The sequence below is a fragment of the Gavia stellata genome, chromosome 10, assembly GCF_030936135.1.
Source record: "Gavia stellata isolate bGavSte3 chromosome 10, bGavSte3.hap2, whole genome shotgun sequence".
NCBI classification, from domain to species: domain Eukaryota; kingdom Metazoa; phylum Chordata; class Aves; order Gaviiformes; family Gaviidae; genus Gavia; species Gavia stellata.
The window spans coordinates 16,081,784-16,099,278 of NC_082603.1; the positions used below are offsets into that span (position 1 = coordinate 16,081,784).

General features: G+C 40.1%; 1 protein-coding gene across 1 annotated transcript in view; it reads left to right on the top strand.

The window, feature by feature from the left end:
* DPYD (dihydropyrimidine dehydrogenase) overlaps positions 1-17,495 on the top strand; it is a 367,872-nt gene that overhangs the window by 332,971 nt on the left and 17,406 nt on the right. The window lies entirely within an intron of this gene.

Consider the following 17,495-nt stretch of genomic DNA (forward strand, 5'->3'; position numbering starts at 1 on the left):
ACTTTGATTTTAACAGTACTTGTAAACATTTGCTTAAACACTTAAATAATTTCAGTACATTGCTGAAGACTACTTAGTTTTAGCTCAATCAGTACAAAACTGATTTCTGATGTTTATCTTTTGAAAATGTTTTACTTGGTTTTTGGGAAATATTTCTAGTTCAGAGATGAAAGTTTTTACTCATACAAATTGAAATGTTAAGTAATTAAGTAGCGTTACAATGAAAGTAATAGTACAGTAATGGTGGTGACCAAATTACAGATACTTTGTTTAATCTGAAATCAGTTTCAACCCAAAATGTGTCCCCTTTCTCTGGAAACCTGGCAGAGAAAACAACACGATTGCTTTCAGTAGTGCTGCCCTCTTTTTCATTTTAAAAGTAACTAATATATGAAACAGTCATCTCGAAGGTGAAGATGGACAGCAGGAAAGTCTGCTGACTTGAGTAGCAGAGCTTACTTACATTCTCCCAGACAGAAGTTTCTGCAACTCAAAGTTTTCCCTCCAATTTGTGGGGGTTTTTCCCCTCCAAAATCACCTGGAGGACTAGACATTTGAACTTTTCCCATGGAAAGAGTCTCTCAGAAATAGTTGCAAAGAAGTTCAAAAGATTTCAGGGCTTTCTCTCCTACAATGGCTCCACAGTGGCTGTTCCTGGCTCGCCCTCCATGGCCCGCCTGCCACCCTCTGCCCGTCTTGCCCTGTGAGTCCAGACCTGGGGGATGGATGCTCTCTACGAGCCACCCCGAACCGTGAACCCTGCTGTGGGGAAGCCTGGTAACCCCCACAGCCTGGTCCTGACCACTGCGTGTAATGCGCTGTAAAAGAGGCAGGCTGGCGATGAAAATTTTATGTTTGTCTGGGCTTAAGTTCTGGAGGTGTTTTTGAAAGATAACATGTAGCTTAGTGATCTGTGCTGGAACCAAGCTGCTAGTTGTGAACCGAGCTCAGCCAAAAAGTTCAACTTTACGCCCCTGATGGCTTTTATGTACATTAGAACAGTAAGACTTTAAAAAAGGCTACTGTAAATTTTACTGTGATCTATTATAGCTGATGATATCTTAAATTATTCTTCACCCCTTATCACAGCAATCAGAAACTTCAGATAAAGGCTGAAACCTGCTTTGCTTTGTCTCGCTACAGGGGTATGTTCTTTTCCCCAACTTACAAAAAATAAGAAGTCTTTTAAGACATACAAAGAATACAGCATGAAACTCAGAGTGTCTGTACCTGGTTTTCATGGGGGATGCTTGAAAGGAATTAGACTGTTTTCCGGGGGAAACTTATGACACACCGCTTTCGTATAAATTAACAACAATGAAAGTGGTAAATTAAAATTGTGACATCAATTTCATTTTTAGCTCTGCTTTGCATTTATACAGAAGGATTTATTATTACCGTGATTTACCTTGCACTAAGAGGTAAAAGAAAGGAAAGTATGAAGTAGCAGCAGTTGTAATTATCTTCTGGAAAACTTCAGCTTGCAGAAAATGCTGCAGCATGTCTGCTCAGAAGCCGAAGTTGCTGCGAGCACACCAGGCCATCCTCCTTCCATTTTCTAGGCTGGATTCCCAACATGTTCTGACACAGCAGTTCAAGCTGTAAGGTTCAGCACACATTGAAGGAAAGATCCATCTTCCATTTCAGATGAAGCACTGACCCCCTGTGTGGCCTCCACTTTTTTTTTCCTTTCCCTGGTTCCTTGCATGTGCTGGCAATGAGGAGTGTTGGTGGTGTGGAAGCCCTCGATGGGCCATCCCGGCACAGAACAGCAAACCAGCTCTTGGCTCTTTCCTTCAGCATCATCAGTACCAAGATCCTTTGTATCTTACGTGCTAGCTTAAACCCCAGGGGAAGGCTATACTCCATGACTCCATTCACTCCTTGTGCTTGCTGGATTTTCAGCAATGCTCTTTTTATAATGCTGCTGTGTAAGGTGACTGAGTTGGCTTAGGGGCATGTCCACAACTGTGGAACAAGCTCCCATAGGACCTAAGACTCAATTAGTGCCTTTGCCTTTCACCCTGAGACTAAAAGGCACTTTTCCAACTTTGCCTTCTCTGTGCAGACGTATATCTATGCTGCTGCTTGCTTTTGTTTTTACAGGAAGGAAATTACCAAAATCTTACCAAAACAAAGCAGCCTGTCCCATACACAAAGAATGAGAATGAGAGAGCAGGTGAGCCATGCAAGACGGGTGGAGTTCCTTGGTTAACAGACACTGCTGGGATATTTTAATGATAAAGGTGGCATAAAACCTTTGCAAGGGAAGACAACAATATGAAATAAGTGTCCATTTTATCTCGTTTCTTTTGTTTTCGGGAGCAGAAACAGAGACACTGGGAGGCAGGCTCAAGAAACCTAATTAAATACTGAAAGGAAATTAAAATTAGTTTCCAGTTCTGTTGCCCAGACTGATTCTGTGCCTATTCGATTTGTATTATTTTCAGAAAAAATGAAGACATTATAACCAGAATTCTCAAGGTCTTTATCATTCTTGATAAGAGGAACTAGGTGTCTGGGCTAGTCTTCAGATATGATCCATACTCCTGTAGTGTCATTAGGACCTGCCAAGTATTTGGCATATCTCAGATCAGTTTCACTGTTATAAAAAGGAGTCAGTGAACCCCCAAATCTATGCATTTCTATTGGGGAAATGTTTAAAGAATTTGAAGCAAAGTTTTCCTAAGAAAAAAACAAATGATAGCAAATTATATTAAATAAGTTCCCATGGAAGTAATCATCAACACTAACTTTTTAAAGCTGTTATTTCACTTAGAGAGGAGAGTTATATGATGATTTTATGATCTGTCTGTACCAGTGTCAGTATCAGTGTCACTGATACCAGTTAAAGTGTCGAAAAGAAAACTTTACAGCATCCTGAGGTTGCTTCGCTTCCTAATTAAGACTACAGCAGCATTTTGCAGAGTGGTGTAAAGTAGATGTAGAAGGGAGAAATCATGTGTTTTAAGGACACACCTGGTGCAGGAGCTTGCTTTAAGACTAGGTTGAGGATATAGCTCATACTTTGCCTCATGCTGGAACGTTGTTTATTTTCTTGGCTTTTTAAAGCTGTATTTGTACTTCTATTTTTGCAAAAAAGACAAAAGAGATGTCCTTAAATGTTAAAAAATGCAGGGATACCTGTGATAAATAACTCCACACTAGGACATACTTTTTATGGTTGTGCATATTAAGCTTTGTAACTTTAATTCCAGAAAGTCCCTGATGACAGAGAATAGCGTTTATTGAAACTAGTTGGATGTTACACTGTTTTACTTCATTCTGCCTGGGCACTGACATCAGAGGTGACTAGATTCCTATAGGCACCTAACTTCAGAAAGGAGAGACATGTCTGTACTTTTAAATTAAATGTGCCCGGGAAGATTCCTAGATGCTTAGGCCAGCTGGCACCGAGCAGCCTGTGCTGATGATCAGAAGCTGTTAGTCTCCAAAGCAGGTTGGCTGCAGGCAGGCTGCCTGCTGGGAGCGGCTCCTGGAGCATGCCGACTTCCAAAGCCTCTCCAGGAAGTGCCTGGGACACTGGTAGTCAGCACAGGCCAAAAGCAGGCAAGAAAATGTTGTAACGCTTTGCTGGGATAGATGACAACATCCTTCTGCCCGGGAACATTCCCAGACACTGATTTACTGCTGTGGATGTAGACAGAGTGTCTTGCGAAAGACAAAAAAAAAAAAAAAAAAAAGATGGACAGATGGACATAAAAATGAGCTATATTGGATATTAGTGAAAATTGCACTGGGAAAAAGAGCTCTCACAGCCTGAGGCTCCAAAATCAAGAAAAGTGGTGAGAATTTTTAGAAAATCTCCAGAAATATCTTCTATCTAAAATACAATAGAATGGAATGTAATGTAATATAAATGTGTGACTAAGATACATATTTTTGTATGGTGTATATATGTGCATATATGGTGTATATGTGTATATATGTATTATCTAGGTATGGACAGTCTAAAAAAATTATAGCTCACTGTCTTTCCAAATGTTACAAAACAGCTAACCTGTGAGTTCATTGCATCCTAATGGATGAAATCAGTTTGTATGTGGGACAAAGTTGTGGTGATTCAAATGAGAGCACTCAGAAGCTATGTTTACATTAAGAAGTAGTGCAGACAAATAGGCCAAATAGGAATGGAGTTGCAGAATGAAATGGTTGATGCTGCAGTCTGGTGTCCACACAATAAGCATTCTAGGGTTTTTTTTTTACTGTGTTCTAGCTCTCGTCTGGTCTCATGGGCTAAATGCCCATTAGCAGCTGGAGCTTGTTTTAGGTGCACGCTTGGAGCACACATTCAGGTTTCATTTCATCCAAAATAAAATCCAGTTTGTGCTCTCTGAGACTGCTCTGCCATAAGAAACAAAGTACAGTATGTGGGGATGATCAGGAGATTCACTTCAAAAGTGTACTCCTGATCTAAGCTAAAACACTAATGTAGAGGCACCTGGAGAGCTCCTGCAGCAGCGTTACAGCAATGCAGAGCTAACGTGCACAATTAGCGAGCAAGCTGAGGCCAGCCATCAGTGGAGCAGAGACAGAAGCTGTTAACCACTCAGAAAAGAAAATGTTTGCATAGACAAGGAAAAATTTTGTGCAAACACAAATGCATTAGCACAAAGCAGAGAAGAAAAATCTACTGGTAATTGTCTCGCATATGGGATTCTTTGCATTGGCAAGAAAATTGTTTTGCCGAAGCTTGCTTACAATAGCAAAAAGAAAAAATGCACCACATCAGGAAAACAAACTGACTCAGAAAATGTAATTTTGCACATATCTGGCTTTGATGCACTACATAAGAGCAAAAATAAACTTTTGGTGCCATTTGCACAAGCATGAATTCTAAACTAAGAGCAGCAGCACAAAAGCAGAAAAGAGTTTGAATGCCAGCTGGACAGTTGAACATCAGTAAATGCTAGATAACAGAGACTTTGTTGGCATTTTGTGAGAGTCTAAAACTGCTGACAAAAACGTACAACATAATATTATACAATAGAACGATCAAAATACCAGCAGGACAATGTAAATTACCAAGAAAAGTTGAACGAATTAAAATACCAGGAAATACAGATAACACACAAATACTCTGCTTTTAACTAAATCAAGTGAGTGAATGAAGCATGTGACTAAACTGGGGCAAACAATTCATAAAAGTTACATACAAAATGTCAGAAAACTTAGCTCAAATAGGTAGTAAGCTGTAAGACCCCTGTAGCAAAGTATCTACATGGTGTTTTAAAGGTCTGGGATGTCTTCTAGGCAGACAAGAGCTGGAAATGGATACAGCGATGCAGCCAGGAGAGCACTTGCTTAATAGAATGTCCTCTGCACTCAGAGAAAAAGCAATAAGGCAGGTGAAAGTAAGGAGGGCATAAGTCTCATTGCTGAGGTTTTCCAGAGCCACAGGTCAGATGGGCAGCAAGCCAGCTGTAGAGAAGATGGGAAGCTGTACATATGCATAGTCTTTTAGCAATTTAACAAGGCATTATACAGACCTGCAGGTGGTAATATGCTTTCCATCTTAAAAAAGTAAAAGTAGTTTCAGTTTCTGATGCAATACTCATATATTTGCAAATGTTTTAGATATAAGAATTAAAGAAAGTAACTACCTCAATACCTTTTGAGCATCCATTAGGGCAGATACAGGTGGAAGAAAATGCAATTTGAGATCAAACCTGTGGTTGAAGAATGCCAACAGTATCAGCAAGAAGAACTAAGAGGGCTGGGTGGGATCGCTGCCATAGCTGTATAGATGCAGAAACAGAACAGCAAAAGCTGTAGCTGACCATGATTACAGCCTCATCTATCTGCTTGAAATGACCAAGGCAATAAATCTAAAATGAAATAAAATGAGATGAAATTGCATTTGACTCCTGGAGCACTGGGATAATTGCTGACCTCCCAAAGGCTATTACCCAGCTCCTAAAAAGTAAAAACCATGCAGGATAGACCCACACCTGAAAATGGGTAGGTCGGTTTGAAGATTAGTGGGATTCATAAACCATCTCACAATACTTTTCCATGCTTTTCAGATCTGTACAGTCTCCTGAGGTGATTACTAAACAAAACCACATTATAAATACAACTGCTGTAATTCGCTGGAGTCTTCTCACATGTAAAGGAGCCTGTACAAAATATCCCAGGGTGCAACGTTGCAGCATGTAAATGCCAAGGCCATTATATCGCATGAGGCAGGGCAGGGAGGCACTACTGTTTGTGTGAGGCATATGTAGAACACAACTCCTCCAAAAAGGCTTCTACATCCACCAGCGGAGTGTAGGAGCAGCCCAGCTGAGACTTACTGGAGTAATGTGTGCAAGTGAAAACTTCTATCCTTATGTTTTAAGGGCAGGAAACTATAGGAATACAAAGGGACCATCAATTATTAGAAAGCATTTTATACAGCCAGAACTAGCACCCTCTCAGTAACCACAAGGGAATGCTGCTAAACCTGCAGTGATGTGCATTACTCAACATCTGGAAAGAGATTGAGATGTACATCCCTGACTTCTTATCCCGGCTGCCATACACAGAAACAGGACGACTGACAAGAATGTCAGGTTCTTAAAATAATAGGAATGGAGAAAATGAGGACATTCAACGTAAGTATTATTTAAACGGGATATTTGTCAGTTTGAGGCAGGGGCTACAAAAGAACCTTAAAGGAGTGTTTGAACAAGACAAAAATTTAGTGTCAGCTCATGCCCATTGATCTTTCACATTGGCTGTATGAGCAGGGAGAAGTCCCATCACCTCCTGGAGTACTGCAACCCCACAGGTAAATGGAACTGTACAATACCTGTTCAAGTTACAGCACCCAGATCACTGAGCAGAAATACTATTGGGCACCCGTCAAAGCTATCCTCCATTCAAAAGGATGACTGTGTACTGGGGAGCATCGAGCTATGCAGGTAGTTGCATTACCCCTGGAGAAACGTAGGCCTAACAGAAAGGAGAGACATAAAAACTCACTGCATTCTTAATGGACTTTGAGGAAAAGTAGAGCAAAGGATTTGCTTTCAAACAACAAATCTCAGAACCTAACCATTGCTATAGTAGACTTCTGTGGCTCAACAGTCATTTTTCAGCAACTGCTGCAGATGGTGTGATCAGGATCAGGCACTCTGGCAGCCCCACTACCAAACTGCGTTTGGAGACAGTGGAGCCTGGACTATTTCTTGTTCACTCATGCAAATAACCTGGGAACAAAAATCTAGTCCGCTGCTCATCACTGCTGTCACTACCACCGGCTTGCAGCAAGTTGACTGGCAAAACTGAGTCAAGAACTGAAATTGCAATTTTTTTTAAAAAGCAAAGAAGACGACATTCTCCAGTGGAAAAATGGCTCTCGCAGGAAGTGCTCACAGTAGTGTGGTGCTGTACTGATGTCAGGACACGTGTATACCTCAGTGTCTGCTGCCTCAGGAAGCATTATGTCTGGCAATGGGGAAAGGAACAACAAAAAGAAGAGAAATCAAAGGGCAATGCTATGATCAGCAGGATAACGTCCACCAAGAAATATGACCCAGGACTATGCCAAGATCAAACCTTTTCCTCAAGATAAATCATGAACTTGAGTGCAAGCCACCCACATTGAAAAGACCCTGTAATTTGTCTAAAGCAGGAGTGGGTGAGTGTATTTTCTCATCTCACCTCAAATGTCTGCATCATATGAGCAGAAGGCAAAGATATGGATAAGGAGACACTTTTTCACCGGGGCTTGGTCAGTGAGACAGAAGAACACAAACTGATGACCACACCATTGACAAACTTTGTAGCTGAGTTGTTAAACTCTACACCACTGCATCAGCTGTGTCACAGGCAGTCTCTTTGCAGAAAATGCCTGCCCAAGCTTTATGCTGCTTGCAAGTTCCAATTTGGGCAGTATTGAAGGTGACAGAGTAATCCTCCTAACCCAAGTTGCCAAGAAAGTTGAGTTGGAGTTTATTTTTTTTCAATTATTATTGAAAAATTAGTTTTGTGTGTGCTGTTTCCCAGTTAAGGATGGAGAGCAGTTATATTCGTGTTTAATAAGGCTATCTCAGCTAAATGTAACTGAGGGTTGTCACCACAATGAGCTTGCTTATTCCTGCATAAACACATTTATGTGTAGGAAATTCAGAGAACTCTGCCTCAAAAAAGTGATTGAAAGAAAATAATCCATCTGGAAGAAGGATTAAAGGCTGGAGTGAGGTGCACTCTCTCACTTCTGAGGTCTGAGCACGGAAAAATGTTTATCTAAGCCTACAGATAGCCTGAAACAGTGGCTGAGAGGCAGAAGCTGCTCCGTCAGTCAAGTTACTGTCAGAGCAAGCACCAGCCTGGGGTGGCATGGGGGGAGTGGGGGATTTGAGGCGCTGCTGCCCGGGAGAGCCCTGCCTTTCATCACTCTACTGCTGCCCATCACAGCCTTGCCCCTTCTCCTTCCCCCTGCCTGGTCAGCAAGTGCTCCAGCTCCACACCAAGCACTTCCAGCAGCCATGGGGTGCGGGAGGGCAACCCTGCTGTAGCTCCGGCAAAATCAAGTGTTGCTTAAATATTTCACAGCTGTGAGCTGGCTTTGTGCCATGGTTATCCGTGAAGCCCATGTAGCTAAGCTGCATTTTGCTACCCTGCCTCATTTCCCTGCCCGCCCCGCTCCACGTGCACACCTGATAGGAAGCATTTTGCCCTGCTATGGTGTCATGGCTCATCGAAGTGGTCTGCACGCAGAAAGAGTGGATATTTGGGAACAGACTTACTGCTCGTGCAGGACCACTCACTGCATCTTCTCTGCAGGCAGGAAATGGTCCCAGCCTTCTTGAGGAGAAGGAGCAAATCTCCCCTGTGTGGTGACTGCTCCTGCCTTTGTAAGCCACTCAGACTGAAGCTCTCCTAGGAGCTTTATCCATCAGAATACACAGCACCTCTATAAAATATGGAGGAAAAAAGTCAGGCAGACAGACGACATGGATTATCTGTAATAATATAAATTATGTCATCTGTGACCTTTATAGCAGCAGCGCTGTTGTAGACAGCATTAATGCAGAGAAGCTGCACTAGGTAGAAAATTTTGTTTCCCTTTCTGTCTTATGATCGAATTGGCTATAGATGATTTTTTTTGAGCTGTAGATTGAATCACTATAAATATCTGGCATAACTTTAACAAGATGAATTATGTCAAGAAATAAAAATAATTTTGTTTTTACAATTTAAATGAGGATGAGATTTTTAAATATGGCAGGTTTTTGAGTAGTGAAGCTCTGTAGGGCTTGCGTGATCACTCATCCATGAAGAGGTATGTTATCTGGAACTGTCTGGGTGCAGAACAGCTGAAGACATGACAGTTTTTTCAAACAACGCAAAAGAAGTGTACTCTGTACACTCCATTTTATCTTTCATTGGACACCTGTAACTCCTGTGATGAAGTCAGGTGGAACTGTGTGTGCATGTCCAAGAAGAGTGGGTTGGCTGTGGTCAGCCAGTGAGACAAGGTTCCTCCAGTCGCTGCACGGAGGCTTAACCTCAGTCAGTGTAACTGCTTGCACATTTAAAGGTCAGCCACGCGTAAAAGCTTGTAGGATCAGGGCAGGAGTTTCTCTGCAAGTATAAATTATATAGTTTGTTGTGCCATGCCAATCCTTTTGACGTGCAAAATAGCCCCATGAGTACACAGTGCAAAGTGATATGTAAAGGAAAGGTTTATGTATCTCCATTGTTTATCTGTAAGGAGTACATAAACAGTGAAAAAGTGGATGGCCTGTTGAAGCAGTATGTGATTGTGGTTATGTTTAATAGCAGAGGGCAAGCTGAATGCATATACTTGCAAGCATACAAATCAGTGAAGTCTTGCAGTAACAAGATGATCGGAACTCATTTTAAAGCTTTTATAGTATTTTAAAACAAGATAGTTTTTAAAAATACAGTGTCGTATGCCTGTGACCTGTGTTTCTAATGATTTGCACGTTAGATTTTTAAAAATCAAATTCTTCCTCTGATTGACTTGAGTGAAAATCTAATCAAATTAGCATTTTAGAATATAGGACCATTGTAATGTCATTTTCAGAATATAATGATACTTTAGATATTATACTTCAGCTGTTATAAAGACAGATAAATATGCAAGAAAGGCACTGTGGGGGGCTTGGAAGGTTGATTCTAATAAGCATTTTTCTGTTTGTCTACATTAGGTTTTTATATAGCATCTATTACTTTGGTACCTATGCATTGACATCTCCTTACTGCTTGATGGTGATATAGGAAGCAGTTGCATCAGTTTAGTGAAGGTATCACTTTTGTAGTGCATTATTGATATTTTATTCAGAAGGTAAGTTTGATATAATACTAATTTTAAATAGTTTAGCAATTAATTATTTCTTTTCAGATCTGTTTAAAAGTTTTAATAACTTCAAATAATCAAAATTCCTCATCGTCACTTTTTTTGCATGGACGATTCCAATTTTACCATCTGGCTATATTCTCTTAAATTTTTTTAATGTCATTTGTTATGTGTTGATTTGTCACATTTTCAAAACTGTTGGAAGGCCTTAATCAAACCAGAATACCCAAACTCTTCATAGGAGAGCCTTCAGCATTTTCTCATCCTATCTCTCACCATCTGAAGTGGGAGTTTTGACTGTCTAGGGTGGAAGCACTTACTATTAATGCCAGAACTATTTGTATTATGACTCTTAGCCTGAAATTTAGTGAGTTTAGGTTACTGAGGTGATGATAAAAATCATTGTATTATTGAGTTTGAAGACTCTAAAAGGCAATGGTAGGCTCCTTGGTCATAACTGCAAGAGTTGACTAGAGCTCATTTGTCTGCACTGAATACTTTACATTTAAATTAGGATTGTGTGAAGTAGAGATGGAAGGATTACTGTGTGAGAGAGATGAATGAGGGAAAGCATTGTAGTCTGTGCAGAAGGAGGATAAGTGTTGTAGTTCGTCTGCCATGAGAGATGGATTACAATGAATCTGAAGTGGAAGAAGGTTGGCTTAGGAATTATTAGCAGTGGTTTGCATTTAAGTAATCTATTAGCACAATGATACATGTATAGTTATGTGATGTGTAATCTACCAGGGGAAAGCGGAGTTTATTTCTAGATATATTGAAATGATATGCTGTTTACAGTATAGACAAGTGCGTAATAAATCTGGAGCTTCTGTGCAAAAACATACATCAAAACAAAAAGGCAGGATAAACAAAAATCAAAACAAAAACAAAACAAAAATCTGCAAAGGTTCCAGCAGGTGGAAAAAGTGTATGCTCTTGCCACTTTACCACTTGTGCAAGGTTTAACTGTTAGCAAAAAGTATTTGATAGGTAAATTTGCAGCTAAAACACATATAGTAATGGTGAAAATGAACTTCTCTTTGCGCACAGTGGCAGCAGTGGTTATTTTACTGAACGTACTCAAAGCCTCATAGAGTGGCTTTCAAAATCTTGGTTTCTTCCAGGGGCTGGAAGAGGTGGTTGCTGGTTGCCCTCTCTGCCTAGTCTCCCATTCCACTGAGAGCATGAATTTGATGGCCATGACTGATTAGACTGGATATTTGTTATATGGCCATGGTGCATACATAGACTTTCTATGTCTAAGTACTGCAGGGTGTCTAGAGCTGTATTTCCACCAGGGAGATGCTGGAAGGAGTGTGGGAGAGCTAAGGAGGATGTAACTGGCCTGCATTTCACCTTGTCCTGCCCACAGGATGTATTTGCCCTCAGGCTGCATGGTAGCATTGTAGCGTCAGGTTGCTCAAGGAGCTTTTGAACAGGTTCACATGGGTCATGTAGGCAGTTTAAATGCAGCTTCATGGGGCTTCACAGTTCTAGAAACAGGGCTAGGCTGCTCCTGGTGCCTCAGCTAATTTAGCACAAGTGGAATTAGCAAATTTAACTTAATACAGCTCCGCTCACCTTGCTGGGTCAGCAGCATCTATGATTGACAGGTCGGTTGGTAACCAGCAATGTAGCCGTAGCAGCAAGAATATTCATGCTTTCTCATACTTGTAAGAAAAGATTTCTTTTTCCCTTTTAGTAGTCTAGCTAGTATCTCTGAAACTTCTTTGAAAGGACCTAGAAAACAGACAGTCATTAGGATACTGCTAGAGTTCAATCTACTCAGTACATGTACTCCCAGAAAAGGATGGTTAAATCCAAAGAAACAGATGATTTTAGGGTTGTTCTGAACAGCTCAGTGACTGGCTAGCTTGGAGGAGAGGGTGGGTAAAAGTATCTAGCAATGGCATTTTTTCATATGATCAGGTAATTTACAGCATTGATATGATAAGCACATAAGCTGAATGTATGTATATATATACACTATGGTATGTAGATACACATGAAAATGTGAATACTGGACTGATGTATTTTTAGTTCTGTACAAGTAAAAGTAAAAAATCTTGTTTGCACGAAGTGTTTTCCAATACTAAGGCTCAACTGATACTGATCCACGTTTCCTAAACGCATTTGAATACAGTTATATTTGCTTGCCTGTCAGATATTTGTTAATAGCCATTCTGCTGACATCTTTGTTATGCTGCTGCTTAGCTGACAGAATTTCATCTGCATAAATGGGTGGAAAGTCCTTTCCTCACATGTCCAACAAACTGGAGACAAAGTGCCTGCCAATGTTTTAATTTCTTTTGCATGTTCTGGTTAGAGAGTGAGAAGAATGCTTTCACTCCACAGTGTCATGAATATGGTAATCTATGGAAATCACAGAAAGCAGGTACTTAAGTTAAGCACATACTGTACTACAGGAATCCCTGATGAATTCAAGTCTCTTCTGTTTAGAGAAGATGTTGTTGTCTATTAAGTGACAGACTGCCAGATGTTCATGAAGTAGCACAGTAATGTGTATCAGTATCTTCTTTTCTTCACCCCAGAAGGTAACATTTTCTTTATCATCTATGTCATCCTGGCTTTTGATTGTAAATGTCTAAGCTTGCTTCAAATATTAACTCCTTTTTGTTTTATTGATGAATATTTCATGACTCCGGTACATTTGTAGAATGTAAGTTTTTGCTGCACTATAGTAAGCCTATAATCCTAAAATCTTTTCCTTCACTTGGTATATATAAGCTGCTAAAAACCAAACATTTGAGGTAGAACATGAAGAATAATTTGTTCATGATTTTGAGCTAGTAGAGAAAATTTTGGCAGTGTTAGAAAAATGATGAAAGAAGAAATAATCGTTATTTTAAATAATGGTTTTATCTGCACGCTCAAGCATGGTACTATATATCTCAGGGTGAGGTCACAGCAATATGTTTTCCTAGAACACACATTAATGTTCCGTTTAGTCTCAGAATTACTGCAGGGCTGGGGGTTAGCTCACTCGCTTTAAATAATCACGGTCTAAAGAGTGGGCAGAATAGTTGAGTAACTAAATGCAATGGTATATACACAAGCAGTGTGGGGAGCAGAGGTTACAGGAACAAGTATGTGTGCAGTAATTACAGATTATTGAGACAGCGCTGTTTATGAAGCAAATAAAAGTTCCAAGAAAAAAAAAACAAACAAACCTGAAAGGCAGAGTTCATTTATTGTCTGAATAATTGTTGTGTTCTGTCCTATATTTTGAAGGCATTTCCACATCATTAAAGGCAGTGATGCCAGTAATGTCTCAGCTCTAAGAAACAGAGCCATGAGAATCTGTGAACCCTTTAATACAAGGGACAAATTCTCTGCAGCTTCTTGCTAATGTAACTACAGCAGCTCTGGGGGCTGTAACAACTGCTGTTGGCCCAAGAAACTCCCTCTCAGATGGAAACTGATAGAGTGAAGTATCCCATCCTCTCCATGGCACGTGTCCTGCCCACATGCCATGGGCAGGACTCTCACAGGATTCCCTGCTGGAGGGCTTGACATGAACCCTGCTGCCATCTGGGTGACTCCTTCATGCCGCGGGCCCTTCCTATGCAGTGTATGGGAAGGGCCCATACGTTAGCATTGCCAGACTGATACAGAGAAGAGCAGCTATTTAAGAGAAATTAGCTTTGAATGTCTGAAAGAGTAAGAACGTCTAAAAGAATAAGAATTAGTAGCTTCACTTTCTCCTTTGCCATACATACTTAGTTTTCATTAGTTAAGCAGTTTACCTGATTAGTGGGGAAAGCTTGTGCAAAATATTCTCTCCATATAGCTATGAATATGAATATGTGTGTTATTTGCCACCTTCAGAGGAACAGAATTCAGCTTTTGGCTTTATTGTTGGGTTGGATTTTTTTTCCCAGAAGGAGCACAAGCTACCTTGACATTGTGACAAGATTTTGTTGTTGTTACTGTCGCTGTTCTTTGGTACTGGGACTTTGTTTTCTTCCTCTCTGGAAATGTTGTAGTCATGTTTCATTGTATTCTCTGAGAAAAAGGAAGAAAGCAGATACCACTTCAGGAAACCTTAGTAATCTTTGTTGTTGTTGTTGTTGTAAAGTTGCAAGAGGGTGGAGGCAGACCACTGAATGGAAGCTGTTGCACAGTGTAAAGTACGGTCAAGGTCACATGTACATGCAGCATGGTATAAGGTTTCTAGATATATGCAGCCATTTTGAGCACATTAGACTTTAGAAAAAATAAACTTGAAGGATTCAGAAGCAACTGGAAAAAATCATTAAAATTGAAACTGCTTTCTCTGGAAAACTTTATACATCAAATATAGAAGTTTTCCACATGAACAAATGGGGGTCAAACATTACTAAAACCTTTGTGCTGAGGGCATATAAAATGACCCATACAAACCTGATTTAAATTCTTGTAGCTCCTGGGTGAGGGCAGCTGTCTACCTTGCTTAAATGTTAATGTTTTCCTTATCTGATTGCCTTTCCATACCATGCTCCCACTTTCGGGGGTCCTGCTTCACCTATTACCCTCTTCAAAGCTATTCATTCTCATCTGCAATCTTCATAGCTTTAACTGTGTCTGAGGTAGTCACTTGGCTATGTAGCCTCCCAAGCTGTTTCACTCTTAGCTTTTACCCACCTAGCTGCTTGTGTCCCTAGTTCTCTGAAGCCAACAAGAAACCTTCCCAGATGTAGTCCTGCCAAGGCAGCAAAGGAATGAAGCCCAGCTTTTCTGCACATTTACAGAAAGGAGTGGTATTTGGGAAGGATAGCTAAACTAACTACGTATCAACTGTTCTTCATAGGAAGGGAGTAGTCAGCATGAATTTATGAAGGGAAAACCACGTTTGACCAACTTGATAGCCTACTACAATGAGATGACTGGCTTGGTGGATGAGAGAAGAGCAGTAGGTGTTCTTTAGCAAGGCTTTCAACACTGTCTCCCATAGCATCCTCATAGACAAACTGGTGAAACCTGTTGTAGCTGACCCTGCTCTGAGCAGGGGGTTGGACTGGATGGTCTCAAGACGACCCTTCCAATCTCAACCACTCTGTGATTCTGTGAAGGTAGTTGACCACCTTTGTCCTTTCCAATCATTTAGAGAATTTGCATTTTCTCCTCCTTGCTTCTCTCCTTCTCTGAGGGAAAGCTGTTTGTTAAGTAATTTCAGAGAAAGATCTATTCAGAAAAACAAGCCAGAGAGAAGAAAGATTAAGAGCCACGTCTTGTTTGATTTCTAAAACACACTAGTGTTTTACAACACACTAGTGTTTGCCACTACGGGGCAAAGTTTTGGTGTGACAATTATCCATGCATTTGCATTGCTACAGATTATGTGGGTCTTTGTTTGGTGCACCTCTACTGCCACCAGTATAGAATATTTCAGTAGAGCAATTTGAACTCTCTTTTAGCAGTTCAGTTTGTCAGACATTTTTCAGTCTTTATTCTTGTTCTCATCTAGTTTTGCTATGTGCAAGCAGAAACATCTACACTTGAAAAATGTAAAGTATGCGAAATAAGACAATTTGGCTTCAGTTCGATTTCCAGTTTCACAAGGGACATCACTGTGTCACTTAAAATTGTTTGCATGTTGAACGTGCACAAGAGGAATTTAGAGAATGAACGTATACACATCTTTATACCTCAGACTGGAGGCAACACTCAAGTATAAAAGAAATAGGATAATGACATTACATTCAATATGGGAAATTCTTCACACATGAGGGCAAGGGTATTTTTGAAATGTGTTGCCTCAAAAGTAAATGATACTGCTACCCCAAATTTCCATGAGCCAGCAAGCCTTAGAATTGTTTATGTAAGTTCTTCCTTTACCTTGTGATCACTGCTCCCTGAAAATCATTTTTATGAAAATTACTGCTTTCCAGTGTTCTTTTTGATGCCCATCTCATCAGCATATACCAGCAGGATATACTTCAGATCCGCTGGAGTACTGTAGGAGACTGTTGCTTATTTTTGATTTATGATGATACCTAGCTGTGCTAGCTGAAATCTGGATCTTATAACAGTAGACAGCATCCCACCCCTGAGTAGAAGACAGCTTGCAAATAAGCAACCCATGACTACATCATGGAGACACACATGGACTTTCCCAGAATAAGGAGCAGATCAGTTTCAAAGTTAGAAATAAAGTCTGGGTTGTCTGACACATACTGCACTGCCCTATTCACTAGCCTGTTCCACCAGTTAGGCTACTTGCTGGTGTGCCCATAAAAACTGCAGCAATCTGAAGTGGAGGATTCTCTCTACTTTTTACCGTTAGGAAACAAGTGCAATTTTTACTTCATAATATGCTCGATTGCCTTTAGATTGATCCATGAATAAATTATAATCAAAACAGACTTACTCACCTTAAAGCTCTCCTGGCTTAAGGTCTCATTGTTGATTCACTATGTTGTCACTTCTTTATTGGCAGGGTAATGCTTTTTTATATCTGGATAGAGACAGTTTTAGTGGAAGATACAGTTATCTTTAAATGAGTAGGATTTAGCTTTTCTGATCAGAACAAATTCATCAATGATGAATCCCTGGAGAAACTACTGAAACAAAAGTCACAATCTTGCTGGAGATTTATACAGTTCATCAGTTAAAAGGCAGCTTTTGGAAGTTTTGGTGGGGGGTGGAGGATTTGGATTATTCCTTTCTTTCTGTAAAATAATCCAGCACAATATTTCAAGCTTCCAGTTTTGTGATAACGCAATTATAAACAACGAAATAATACCACTTAATGTGTTTATTTTGGCTCCATTCTTGATGTTATCCCTCCAATAGAAACACATTGAATTATTGCTATATAGAGATGGATGCAAATAATGCAGCTATAGGCATCACTGATGCAGATGTATAAGTAGATATGAATTATCTAATTACTCTGCTTGTTGCAATCTTCTAAGCACTTGCTATAATCCACATATTCATATTAATTGGTTTTTTTTCTAGGCAGATGTTGATATGACGAAGATATCTGTGTATGGAGAGTCCAGTGACATTGGAATATCTGGAAATTAAAAAAAAAAAGTACTGTAAAAAGATTTCAAAAGCAGAGTTAAATGCACCAAGTCTGTGCTTATGCTTTCATTGGCAATTGTGCTATTAAATCCCCCATGTGCTTAGGAAGATATCCCCTACAATGATTAGA